The sequence below is a fragment of the Orcinus orca genome, chromosome 14 (genome assembly GCF_937001465.1).
Source record: "Orcinus orca chromosome 14, mOrcOrc1.1, whole genome shotgun sequence".
Classification (NCBI taxonomy): Eukaryota; Metazoa; Chordata; class Mammalia; order Artiodactyla; family Delphinidae; genus Orcinus; species Orcinus orca.
In genome coordinates, this window is record NC_064572.1 from 74,944,859 (window position 1) to 74,957,513 (window position 12,655).

The 12,655-nt window shown below is 42.5% G+C and overlaps 1 protein-coding gene across 10 annotated transcripts in view; it reads right to left on the reverse strand.

Moving 5' to 3' along the window:
• ABLIM1 (actin binding LIM protein 1) overlaps positions 1-12,655 on the reverse strand; it is a 315,505-nt gene that overhangs the window by 106,426 nt on the left and 196,424 nt on the right. The gene's annotated exons all lie outside the window — the stretch shown is intronic.

Here is a 12,655-nt window from a genome sequence, read left to right on the forward strand (position 1 = left end):
ACAAATGGCTCTCTGAAAGGAAACCTGTGTTCTCATGATGCTAAGAAAGATGTCATCACTTGGGCTGCCTTTAAGGTCCTGTCAGCCTGGAGCCTGGATACCTATGTTCTTTTTTTTTTTTTTTTTTTTTTGCGGTACGCGGGCCTCTCACTGTTGTGGCCTCTCCCGTTGCGGAGCACAGGCTCCGGACGCGCAGGCTCAGCGGCCATGGCTCACGGGCCCAGCCGCTCCGCGACATGTGGGATCTTCCCGGACTGGGGCACGAACCCTTGTCCCCTGCATCGGCAGGCAGACTCCCAACCACTGCGCCACCAGGGAAGCCCCCTATGTTCCTTTTAAGAACGATTTCTGCCTTCCTAGAATTTCCCATTTGGGAAGGGTAAGAGCCAAAAAGATGTCTTACTCTGTGAAGATGATTTTCTGGAACAGAAGGCTGCGGAACGGAGCTACAGAAGAGGGAACTTCGTGGTAACTGAATTCCCAATCACCCCTGCCTTCCCAGGCTTCTGTCATGCCTAGAACCATCAGTGGAGGTGGAAGCTGCCATTCACAGTAGCCACCCATCTGCGACCAAAGCTTCTAGAATATGGAATGGGACTTCTCCTAGTGTCCTGAAATTTTGGGTTATGTATCATCTTAGAGCCGAAAACAATGATAAATCTTCCGTCTTCCAGAGCAGGTTGCTAGGAATATCCTTGCCGGATTTACCAAAAGATAGTAGAATCTACCTGATGACTCTCAACGCCTACTGCCTCCCTACCTCTGAAATCAGAAATTCACAGAGGCATAGAGGAGAGTGGGCAGGGAGCTGTCCACACAGCAGGAATGGGGTGTTCCCTCCCCTCTGCTGTGAGAGGGATTAGAGGACCCTGGGAGAGCGGGGGGACCAGCCCCCCACTCCCCACCTATATGTTTACTGAGTGGGGACGCTTAGGCCCTGGTGCTCCTGTGGATCCATGAGAAGCTTGATGTTAAGAGTTCTTGGGACAAATTGACTGGACTGTCCTGGAGCTTGGTAGCGTTCATGAACAGAAAGTCTGGAGCCTGCTAAGTCTGGAAGATTTGGAAGGCAGGAAGCCGGCTGGAGCCCCTCCTCTTGATGGCAGGCTAAGGAGAAGACAGAAGTAGGAGAGGTGTGCATGGCCACCATTTGGCTCACCGGGGATGCACTTGTGTCCTGTGGCTGGTACCCACGCCCAAGCATCTTGAATGAACCCACCTGAGACAGCTACCTGCCAGGCATTAGTAAGAGCTTATGAGGAGCAGACCTGAGGCTGGGGAGGATGGAGGGGGTTTGTTGAAACTGGTTAGCCAGAAATTGCACACTTTCATCAAGGAACTCAAAATAGGTCCTATTAAAAATTCTCCCTAGGGCTTCCCTGGTGGTGCAGTGGTTGGGGGTCCGCCTGCCGATGCACGGGACGCGGGTTCGTGCCCCAGTCCAGGAAGATCCCATGTGCCGTGGAGCGGCTGGGCCTGTAAGCCATGGCCGCTGAGCCTGCGCGTCCGGAGCCTGTGCTCCGCAACGGGAGAGGCCACAACAGTGAGAGGCCCGTGTACTGCAAAAAAAAAAAGAGAGAATAAAAAAAGAAACTCTAGTTGTCATCAACCGAGATTAGCATGTAAGTTCATGGCTATACATGTGGATGAAAAATAGACACGAAATCATTTCAGATATAGGGTTTTTGTTTGTTTGTTTCTGTTTCAAGACACTTCACTTACTATATACTATTGAGTCTTTCACACTGAACTCATAACCAACAGCACTATAACTCATACCTGAAGGAAGCTTTTGTCGCACACATATTTTCTCCATAAGACACCTCACTGCCTTCTGGGAACGAACAGTAGTGAGCCGGGTGTTTTGTTGTTGTTAATTTAAATCTATTATGGATGCATGTTATATATACCTTTTGCATGTTGAATGTACACATTCTTAGAAAGGAACAATGTGTCTGAGACACCACTCCATGTCAAAAGCTGCACATCATTAGTCATCAGCTTTGAGTTTTCCTCATTCTAGCCTAGGAGATGTGGCAGAAGGAAAGAAAAAATTTTAAAAAAGCCTACAAGATCTGTCCCAGACACATCTATTTCAGCAGAAAGAAGACACACCAGGCAAACAAAGCAACAAATACTGAAAACAGACATAGGTTGTTATTAATAGAAAGTAGAATAAGATTTTGGAGACCCTATAAAATATTCAAGTGGTGTCCTTTTAATAGACTGTTCACTAGAGGCACTTCATCCCTGGCCAGGTGTCAATACAAGGAGCTTTAAGGAAAACAAACAAACAAAACCCCCCAATTTAAGTTCCAGGGTTTGGCTAACTTGAATCCTGAATTTAATGACATCATATCTTGTCATTCAACGTCTCCCACAGGATGTGGATTTCCCATGACCTTGTGTAATAAAATGGTGAATGCAGAATACCGGAGAACAGCTGTTCTACCCAAAAAGAGAGAAAGTGGAGACAAGAGAAGTGTGACCTGAACATGGGTCAGATTCTGTGAGGTCACAAGCTGCCTTCGACACAAGCTTTCAACACATCTGATCAGCCTCTGGCACGTGGATTCCTCTGTGTGAATAACTGTGGGAGGCACGTAGTGGCTGCCCACCCTAGACAGGACAGATGTTTTCAGTTTGCTAAGGTTCGCATCCCTCCCTAGGGTCTAAATGTCCACTGCCACCTGTTTTCACGCTTGAACTGAGCATATGCACCTATGTTACCAGCCTGGCCCTTTTTTGTAGGCCCTTGAATCTGTAACCCATCAATTTAAAAAAATCCAGACATTCCCTATGCTATTTTTTTTTTTGCTGTACGCGGGCCTCTCACTGCTATGGCCTCTCCCATTGCGGAGCACAGGCTCTGGACGTGCAGGCTCAGCGGCCATGGCTCACGGGCCCAGCCGCTCCACGGCACATGGGATCTTCCCGGACCGGGGCACGAACCCATGTCCCCTGCATCGGCAGGCAGACTCTCAACCACTGCGCCACCAGGGAAGCCCTATTTTTTTTTTTTAATAAGACTTGGCTTACAGTTTTAACATCATTAAGGTATAAGGGGTTTGGGGTTTGGGTATTTGAAAACCCTTCCTTGACTAAAAAGGCCACATCATTTAGTAGTGATAAGAGCGTCCATCTAGCAAGTGTACACCGTTGAACGTCTGATCTTCAGCTGTGCTGCTCAGTGTTGTCAAGTTCCAACCAGACATCTGAGTTGACAACTACTGACTGGCCACAATCCGTGTCGAGTTACTGACATGAGTCTGCAATTTTCTTTTCTAGCATGTCACGGCAAATTCCATGGGTATGAGGTCACCAAAAGAAAAGACAGATAGAGGGCAAAATGCAAATGTGTTAGGCTAAGCACTTTTCAAGAATTAGTTTTTTAAGTACTTTTTAACTTCTGAAATTCTACGCTGCCATTTGCCAGAAAGCAATACATGGGGTCACGAGACAAATACTAGCTGGGGCTGAGGGGAATTGGAACATTTATATTTATTTATATTCAAATAGGTGCAGTGTATTTGCCATCTTATGGCTCTCAATAATTTATATCTAAATTCACTAAAAATGATGCAGAATTATTTTAAAAGGTTATGGGCTGCCTGAATATGTAATCTTGAACCAGACTTTGCACAATCACCATGTCCTTGCCTAGGTTAGCTGCTCCCTTTGCTATCTTGACGGCCATGATGGAAACATCACAAGCCAGAGCAGCCTCTGACCTGCTATTTTAGGTGAAGGTTCTTGTTGTCTTGGGAAAACAATACTGCACAACAAACAAGTTTTCATGGGCCATAGCAGCAGCAGATTATCAGCCTCATCAGGAAAGCTGTAGGCAGGACCAGGAACAGTCATCTTCAGAGCCCTCTATTATCTAATATTTGGCAGTCAATCCCATCTTTCCTTCTTTTAAAGTGTATATCATATATACTTATAGCTTTGGTCATAATTTTTATAAATACAGACCATTTGCACATCTGAAACTTCCAATTCTAACCCCTGAGCCAGTGCTCACAGAATTCCGATAGGAGTATTACGAATTCTCAAGGTCAAGAAGCCCCCTCCTTTAATTAGCATTGGGTGTGTTTTTACTCATATTCATGATCAGGATCTGAACAGGAAATTTTATTAAAAGGAGCCAGATTGTTTGCCTTTCCTCTCCATTAATTGGTTATGAATCTATTAAGCAGGAGTTGAATGGAAGGAATTCTGACACATGCTATGACATGGATGAGCCTTGAAAACAAGGTGGAAGAAGTCAGAAACAAAAGGCCACACTTGTATGATGTCATTTATGTGAAATGTCCACAATAGGTGAATACACAGAAACAGAAAGCAGATTGGTAGCTCCTAGGGGCTGGGAGAAGCGGTGAACTGGGAGTAACTGCTTAATGGGTACAGAGTTTTCTTTTGGGGTGATGAAAATGTTTTGGAAATAGAAGTGGTGGTTGGACAATGTTGTGAACTACTTAAACATTCACTTTAAAATAGTTAATTTTATGTTATGTGAATTTCAGTTAAAAAAATCTGTACCAAGAAGGTTTGCCCTTATACTGATTTCCTTAATTAAGTTGTAAATTTTAACCTGGTGAGGAGTTTCATGATAAATCTTTAACTGGCTATGGTCACCCAGCAAACCGGGCTCTTGCCAAAGAGGAAATCATACTTGAGTTTTACGTCAGTTTCTCAGATCCAGTACTCATTAGCCAATATCAGCTCATTGACTCTATTCCAAAGATAGAAAGAAGAAAAGAAAGGGTAGAATGTCAGTTTCAGTACTTTCCTCATGTGACCAGTCACTTAATACATACACAACTGAAGGTCACAGCAAGGGCAAACTGCAGTGAGACTTCAGTCTGGAATGGGCCTTTTATTTATTTACTTATTTTGTTTATAAATTTATTTTTATTTATATTATTTATTTTTGGCTGCACTGGGTCTTCGTTGCTACGCATGGGCTTTCTCTAGTTGCAGCGAGCAGGGGCTACTCTTCTTGCGCTACGTGGGCATCTCATTGTGGTGGCTTCTCTTGTTGCAGAGCACGGGCTCTAGGCGTGTGGGCTTCAGTAGTTGTGGCACATGGGCTCAGTAGCTGTGGCTCACAGGCTGTAGAGCGCAGGCTCAATAGTTGTGGCGTACGGGCTTAGCTGCTCCACAGCATGTGGGATCCTCCTGGACCAGGACTCGAGCCCACGTCCTCTGCATTGGCAGGTGGATTCTTAACCACTGCACCACCAGGGAAGTCCCTTTTTTTAAATTTAACATTATTTTTATTTTTGATGTGCTTTGGTTTTAAATAGGTAATACATACACATAGTTAAACTTTTTTTTCCATGTAGTAAAAATAATTCCTTTCCTTCCCTATCTCCCTGCTACTGCTCCCTTTCTTCTGGAGATAAGCACTAAGAGTAATTTCTCAGTATCCCTCTGAGGACAGTCTATAGGAATATACAACTATAGATATACACAGCAGTCCTTTGAACAGCTAAGTCTTTACTGCTGCTGAAAAATTAAACTGGGGAATAACCACGCTTCCAATCATTAAAATTCTAGTTTTACTGATAAGTTGTCAGAAGGTGCGGGTCTTATTACATAAAAGACGTATCTAGTGAAATGAAAACAGCAAATAACAAAATACCATTAACTTGCCAACCACTGAAACATTTTTTTGTACCCATTTTCCCTTTTTGCTCCTTAGTTGGACCCATTCCCTATAAGGCGGGAACTTTTCTTCCTTTCTTGCAACCGAGATAATCCAGGTTCTGGTTAAGTGAAAAGATATGTCACTCTGGGATCTTTATGTCTGACTCATAATTGTAACAGGTTTCAGTCTGAAAAATCTAAATTCCTTTTTGCGACATACCTTGTCCTCCTGCAATGAATCTTTGGCTACTATGTCAATTCCAAACTCTCTCAACACTCTAATCTGTACCCAGTAGAGCAATATTGGAACTGCCATGTCAGGTTAGACCCTGTCCTTCCAGGCCAGGGGCTGGCACCCTAAGTGCCCAGACAGGTGAGGCCTCTCTAACCTCACACTCAAAGTTGGGAAATACATTCCCTGACACTTCTACTGAAAAAAAAAAACCCCAAATCAAAAAAACCTTGTGATGCTGTCATCAGCCGAATTCTCTAAAGCAATAGCTCCTTCCCCTTTTATTAAATAAGAGGAAAGACTTGTAAATAAGATGAGAAAATGAACATTTAAACATGCCGATACACCTTGCCCTCATGCACCCAAGCTGTACTATGTAATTTTACAAAACCACAAAAGCCATTGTCACCATCGTCATTCAAGTAGTATTCAGAACTCAACATTCCAGACCTGGGAGCTGAGATTTATTACCTGAAAGGCTCTCCTGGGATGGCATCAATTTACCCACTAAATGAACATTCATGTACTTGCTGTGTGCACAGTGCTATTCTTAGGGAAAAAATAAATAAAAGAGCTTGTCATTAGGTAGCTCATAGTCTGGTTGGAGAGAAAAAGATGCAAAGAGCTAGGGGAGCTATGTGGTAATAACTGTCACAATAGAAATGCAAAGCACAGCTTTGGCCGGGACACCTGTGAGCTGGCCCTGTAGCCAGGGAGCCTAAGCAAATTCAAAGCTTTCAATATTTTGTGTGACACTCAAAAGAACAAATGATGTTTGATGAGAAGACACATGACCAAAATGCTATGGGAAGAATTTATGCGAAGTCGTACATGTGTCTATAGCACTTAGAGCAAAATCCAGAAGCATATCCACCAACATGTTAACAGAGGTAATCTCATTGTGATGGGATTTCGGGTGATTTTCATCTCCTTCTTTGTACTTTTCTGTAAAATTTGTATTGTTTTACAATGAACACTTAAACCCATTTAAAAAAGAGAAGATTGTTATTAGCTCTGTTTAGAGATAAAGATGGCTTTGATTCAATTTCTGGAGTGTTTATCTGGGGCTTTATGTGCTAGACCTTGTGTAAGAGAGAAGGACAGCAGGGTCCTTATCTTTAATGAGTTCATTAACTTGGTGGTGGAGGTGGGCACACATTTAAACAATTAAAATGCAACAGGTTATGTACCAATGTTGGCTTTTTAATTGTGACAAATGTATCACCGTAATACATGATGATAACTGTGCAGTAAAGAATTTGGCTGGTGCCAGGAACACAGTAGGTGCTCAAAGAAATGCTCATTGAATGAATTAATGACATCCATATCTTTCTTTGACTTAGTCCTTTCATTCATCTTCCTCACCTTTTCTCACGGCCATTACCTGTACCCACAACCCATGGTATCCCCAGCTCTGATCACTGATATCAAATCACTGATTTTGCACACCACCATTGCCATTACCACCTTAATCTTTCTAGAACATTGTTTTCATCTGGTTGTCCTCCAGGTTAAGCCAAGCTCCACATTGCCAAACCCCTCAAAGCCTCCAGAGACCTGGCGCCCTTGCTCTAACTTTCCAGATTTTCTTCTCAGGACGTGGAAGAACAAAGCCTTTGCTCTGTTTGGGTTCCCCCTGTGCTGTTTTTACAAGTACCCTCCCCACATTTAGACTGTCCTCCCACGTAGTAGTATCTTATTTAATTCCTATAACAACCCTTAGGAGTAGCTATCTTCCTATTTTCAGATGAGAGCATGAAGGTTCTGAGACATCCAATAGCTTGTCCATGACTTCATGGCTAGGAAGAAGCAGGACCAGGAGTGAAACCCAAGCCCTCTGAAAGGTAGAGCCCACATTTGAAACCAGCATGCTATGCTGTCTTCTTCTGTTCCTTTCTGATTCTAAGTTATCTCTAAGCTCAAGTTCTAGTCTTGTAACTTCCTTAAAGAACAATGGTTAACATTTGGATGAGCTTATTAGGTATCATGAATCTTTTAAGTACTTTACTTATATGCTCCCCAGAACAACCCAATGAAAAAGGAACTATTATTATTTGTTTCAATTTCATTTATTTATTTTTGGCTGCCTTGGGTCCCCATTGCTGTGTGTGGGCTCCTCATTGTGGTGGCTTCTCTTGTCGCGGAGCATGGGCTTCAGTAGTTGTGGCACGCGGGCTCAGTAGTTACGGCACATGGGCCCAGCTGCTCCGCGGCATGTGGGATACTCCCGGACCAGGGCTCGAACCCGTGTCCCCTGCACTGGCAGGCGGATTCCCAACCACTGCACCACGAGGGAAGCCCAAGAAAGGAACTATTATTGTTTCCTATTTTATAGGCAAAGAAACGCTGGCAGAGATTGAGTTCTCAAGGCCACACAGCCTGTATGTGGTAGAACTGGGATAAAAACCAGCCATCAACCTGTCCAGAACCCACACTCTTTAGCAGAAGCCTGCCAAGCCTCCTCTGCCATCCTATCCTACTGGAAGAAAGTGTCTCAAGAAGGTGGGGCTGATCTGTTTTGAAGACCTTGCCGCAAAACCCGTCACCACGAGTCAAAACCCAACAATCCATGGGTTGTATGTGTGCACGTGTTCCTGCCTTCAATGGTTTTACATATTGGTGGAAAATATCAAATGAACAGAAAAGACAGCCACCATGAACGGTAGAGTGAAAAACGCACAGTCACAAAAAGCAAAGATTGTCCTACACAAAAATTCAGAAGTCAATGCGTGAACAGTAAGTTTTTGTTTTATAAGTAGTCAGTACTTTTATCTATTTACTTATTTAATCCTACGAGGTAGGTACCTATTGCCATCCCATTTTACGGAAGAGGACCTGGAGGATGGAGAGGTCAGGAGATGGCTAGAGCCAGAGCCTGCCCCAGGCAGTCATATGCCAGCGTCAGATCGTCACCACTCCACCTATTGTAGGGGCCTCAGCAGACAATCCCACTCAACCTGCAAATGTTTTTTTGAGAGAGAACATAGATAAAAGAAAAATCATCTTGCAACTATTAAAAGCTATTGCACCAAATAGAAAAGTAAAATAATTGAAAAATTCTTCCTCCCCTTTGAAAACATGCACATGACTGTTTATCTGAAATGATTTAAATTCAGTCCAAGCAGAGCATTTGCCCCAATACCTTAGGAGTTCCAATTGCAGTTGGAACAATGGCAATGCTGTACAGAGGGGGTAAAGGAGAGGAAGATGGGTTTGGATGTATGTGTGTGGGGGGGGTGTTCATCGCATCAATCTGCCAAACCCACACACAATCAGACACTAGTCAGACACCCTTTGAAATGGAAAGGGTGATCGTACACAGCAACCCACTTCTGTTCAGATGCCTGAAATAGACCAGAGCCGTGCAGGAAGCAACATCCAAAGCCAATTCCCTGCCCTCTAGGTTGTCACACACAGACTCCCCCTCACGTGGCTCCTTATACCACAAGAACCAGTCCCTCAATTACTGGCAGATACATGGAATGGAGTGAAGTTAGGCCTTAAAGGAGTGTCAATAAACTTCTGGGAGAGCATCATGTTTTCTGGACATACATTTTTATTTCTAAAGAATGAATCAGCTAGACATGGGCAATCGATTTTTTTTATCAATTATAAAAGCAGTTTAATTAATGTTCATTGTAACCCTGTGAGGCAATGTTTACTATTATCTCCATGCTATATAATGTTTGTTGCTTATTGAATTCAAATTGCATTAGACTGGGTGCAGCAACAGTTTTTACTAATTCAAGGGCAATAATCTTTAATTGAAGTAGTTTGTTTCTATGAATAACTTCCTGATGGTTTCTATTCACCAAACCTTGCTACACCAGGGAGGCAACTGTGGCACACAGAAAGCACACAGCCCTTGCAGGCAGACACTCGAGTAAATCCGCAGACAAGTCAGGTCACTGCTCCAAGGCTCAGCACCCCGCATCTTTGGAAATCAGAGAGTGATACCTACATTACGAAATAAATATCCGGGACAGTAACATGGCATCTGGAGCCTGGGTTTGTATCCCGACCCTACCACTGTGTAACCTTGGGCAAATTATTTAACATCTATGGCCCTTTGTTTCTTCATCTGTGAAAAGGGGATAGTTTTAGTACCAACCTATAGGGTGGTTTTGAGGATTAAATGAGTTAAAATTTGTACACCAGCTACACAGTGCCTGATCACAGTGAGTACTATGCAAATGTTTTAAGAAGAAAATAAAATAAAGGTGAGAAGAGTTACTGTAATGTGGAAGAGAGCACCAAGCAGAGTACCCAAGACATCACAGGCACTCCACTGGGACGTCTCCCTAAATTACAGCAACACAGACGTGGTGGCCCCTGGGTAGCTGAAATTGCACCTCTACTGAGTAAGCTCTAACAGAGCCTATTTTGTGTTAATTCTCATCACATCATTGACTTGCTTCCATTGGCCACTCTTCACTTCTTCTCTCCCTCTCACACTGTCTTCACCTCCTATTCAGTGATTATGGAAAACCAGCCACAGAATGTGAAATAAAATTTCGGTTCGGAAGAGCAAACTCATTTGTGAAAGAACATTTCAAAGGAAAGAGAGGACCTTGGCTCTCTGATCTATTTCACCAACACTGTGAACATTAGCAAAGAAAAGTTTCATGATTTGCTTTTCTTTAGGAAGCTTTGCCAAGTTACATTATTTAAAAAAAAAAAAGAATCAAAGTAACATCAGTATAGTTTTAAAATATAGGGCATTTCTTAAAGAATTACAAAGAATAACCAAGTGTTTTCTAATTATGCTCCAACGAATTTCAGAAACTTGCTGAAAATTCACTTGCTCTTGTACTTGTGTGCCTGCCTCCTTTGGGTACTTTGCATGTGTGTATCCATATATAAGAGCTCTCTTTTTGACAGACACCCACACCCACGCGCCCCAGAAATGCTATTTGAGTACTTATCTAAACAGACAAGTACTTGTTGAAAATAAAAATGTTCTGACCAAAGCAATTGCACAGAGAAAAGGGATTTCATCCATTGGGAGCAAAGGAGAAAATACGATTTGGTCCAACAATTTGCACATACACAATAACTGTTAAATCTAGCATTAGAAATGTAATGAATTTGAGTCTGACACATTTTTATACTTAGAATTTTAATTTCTTTTTTATGTGCATAACAACTATGTCATATAGAAAAAGAAAATATAGATAAAGCAAAACAATGTTTAATAAAAATTGGAATAACCATTTTGGTGGAGCTATGATTAGGAAATATGCTTCCAAATTACATGGAGGAAGAGGACTGGAAGCCTTTAAAAATATCCTCCTTCTGTTTCTTAAACCAAACAATGAGGAGTATTAGATGAAACAAAAAGACAGCCCCAAACTCGCAGTCAGAAGCCCTGCCTCTAACCCTACCTTATTATTGGATAGCTTGTGTGACCTTGAATATCCTCATGGGCTGCAATATCCTCACCTATCAAGAAAGATAGTTGGACTAAAGGACTCCACTGAATTTGAGGATGCAGCCAGTCCTATAATAGGCCTACGGACATGATCTTCTGTTATAGATTGTCATCCTATCCTGGGACTCATAACATCCTCTTTTTCTTAACTAGACTGAAGAATTCCTGCAAAGTTTTTTGGTAACGTACTTTCAAAGCAAGCCCTCTCAAGCAAGGGGTAGCTATTCCAAACCTAGGTCACCTTCCCAATGACCTGCAGGGGGCAGAGTAGGTAAGCACAGTGAGGGACTTGAAACCGTATTAGGGGTCTTGGATAGTGTCCTGTTTTGTAGCCCTTATCCTACCCAGGCTGCTGTTATTTATTAGTAGGGCATATAAATCCACATGCTAAGGATCTGATCATGTGTGTTGAATAAGATGCACTAATACATTTATTTTCTTCTTTTCTCCCAATGGTCAAAATCCAATTTCTATGTAAATACGTTTGGTCATAACATTCTTATTTTTAACAGGTATAACTCTTCTACTTTAACAGGAGGATTTGGAAGTGCTGTTAAAAATTACAAGAAATTCCTCCGGAGCAGAAGGGGCTTATCTCATTCTTATGTGCTGAGACTGGCAGGGTTTAAAGGCATTTGTTCTCTGAGGATGGGCACAATACACAGAAACCGAGGCAAACCTCTATCTAGTCCATGTCCTAAAGCCCCAGGAAACAGAGGGAAGGAGAGCTTCCTTGCTTGCTGTCCTGAGTTCAGAATCCCTCTCACTTCAGAGTGAACTGACCTACCCAATGTTACTTACTACAAGAAATACTGCAATTTGCCACTATTTTTATTTGGAAGGAAGTTGGTTTTCTTTGGATTCATACAGGTCAGACGAGCCTTGTCATCAAGAATTACCAATCCCATGATGTATGGATAGCTTGTCCCATACTTTCTTCCGATCTCGCCTTGGGTGACACTTTTTAAGGGTGGTTTCCCTGATTGCCCCATACAAACACAGACCCATTGACCTGCTTTTTCTTCCTACTTTAATTTTCTTCACGTATTAGATATTTTTGTACATGCATTCATTGTCTACCTGCTCCTACTAAAAAATAAGCTTCCTGAGGATTCTGAGTATGTTCTGTCCATGCCTGTATCTCTAGTGTGAATGACACACACATTGTACGTGCTCAGCAAATTATCTGTTCAGTGAATAAATGTCAGAAACCCTCCAGGTGAATAAAGAATACTTAAGGGTGATAAAGAATAAAGAATTATTTAAGAGTAAATAATAACCACCACATTTGCCCAAGGCACTGTGGGGATAGCTTTTCTAATACACAGAGACATCAATCA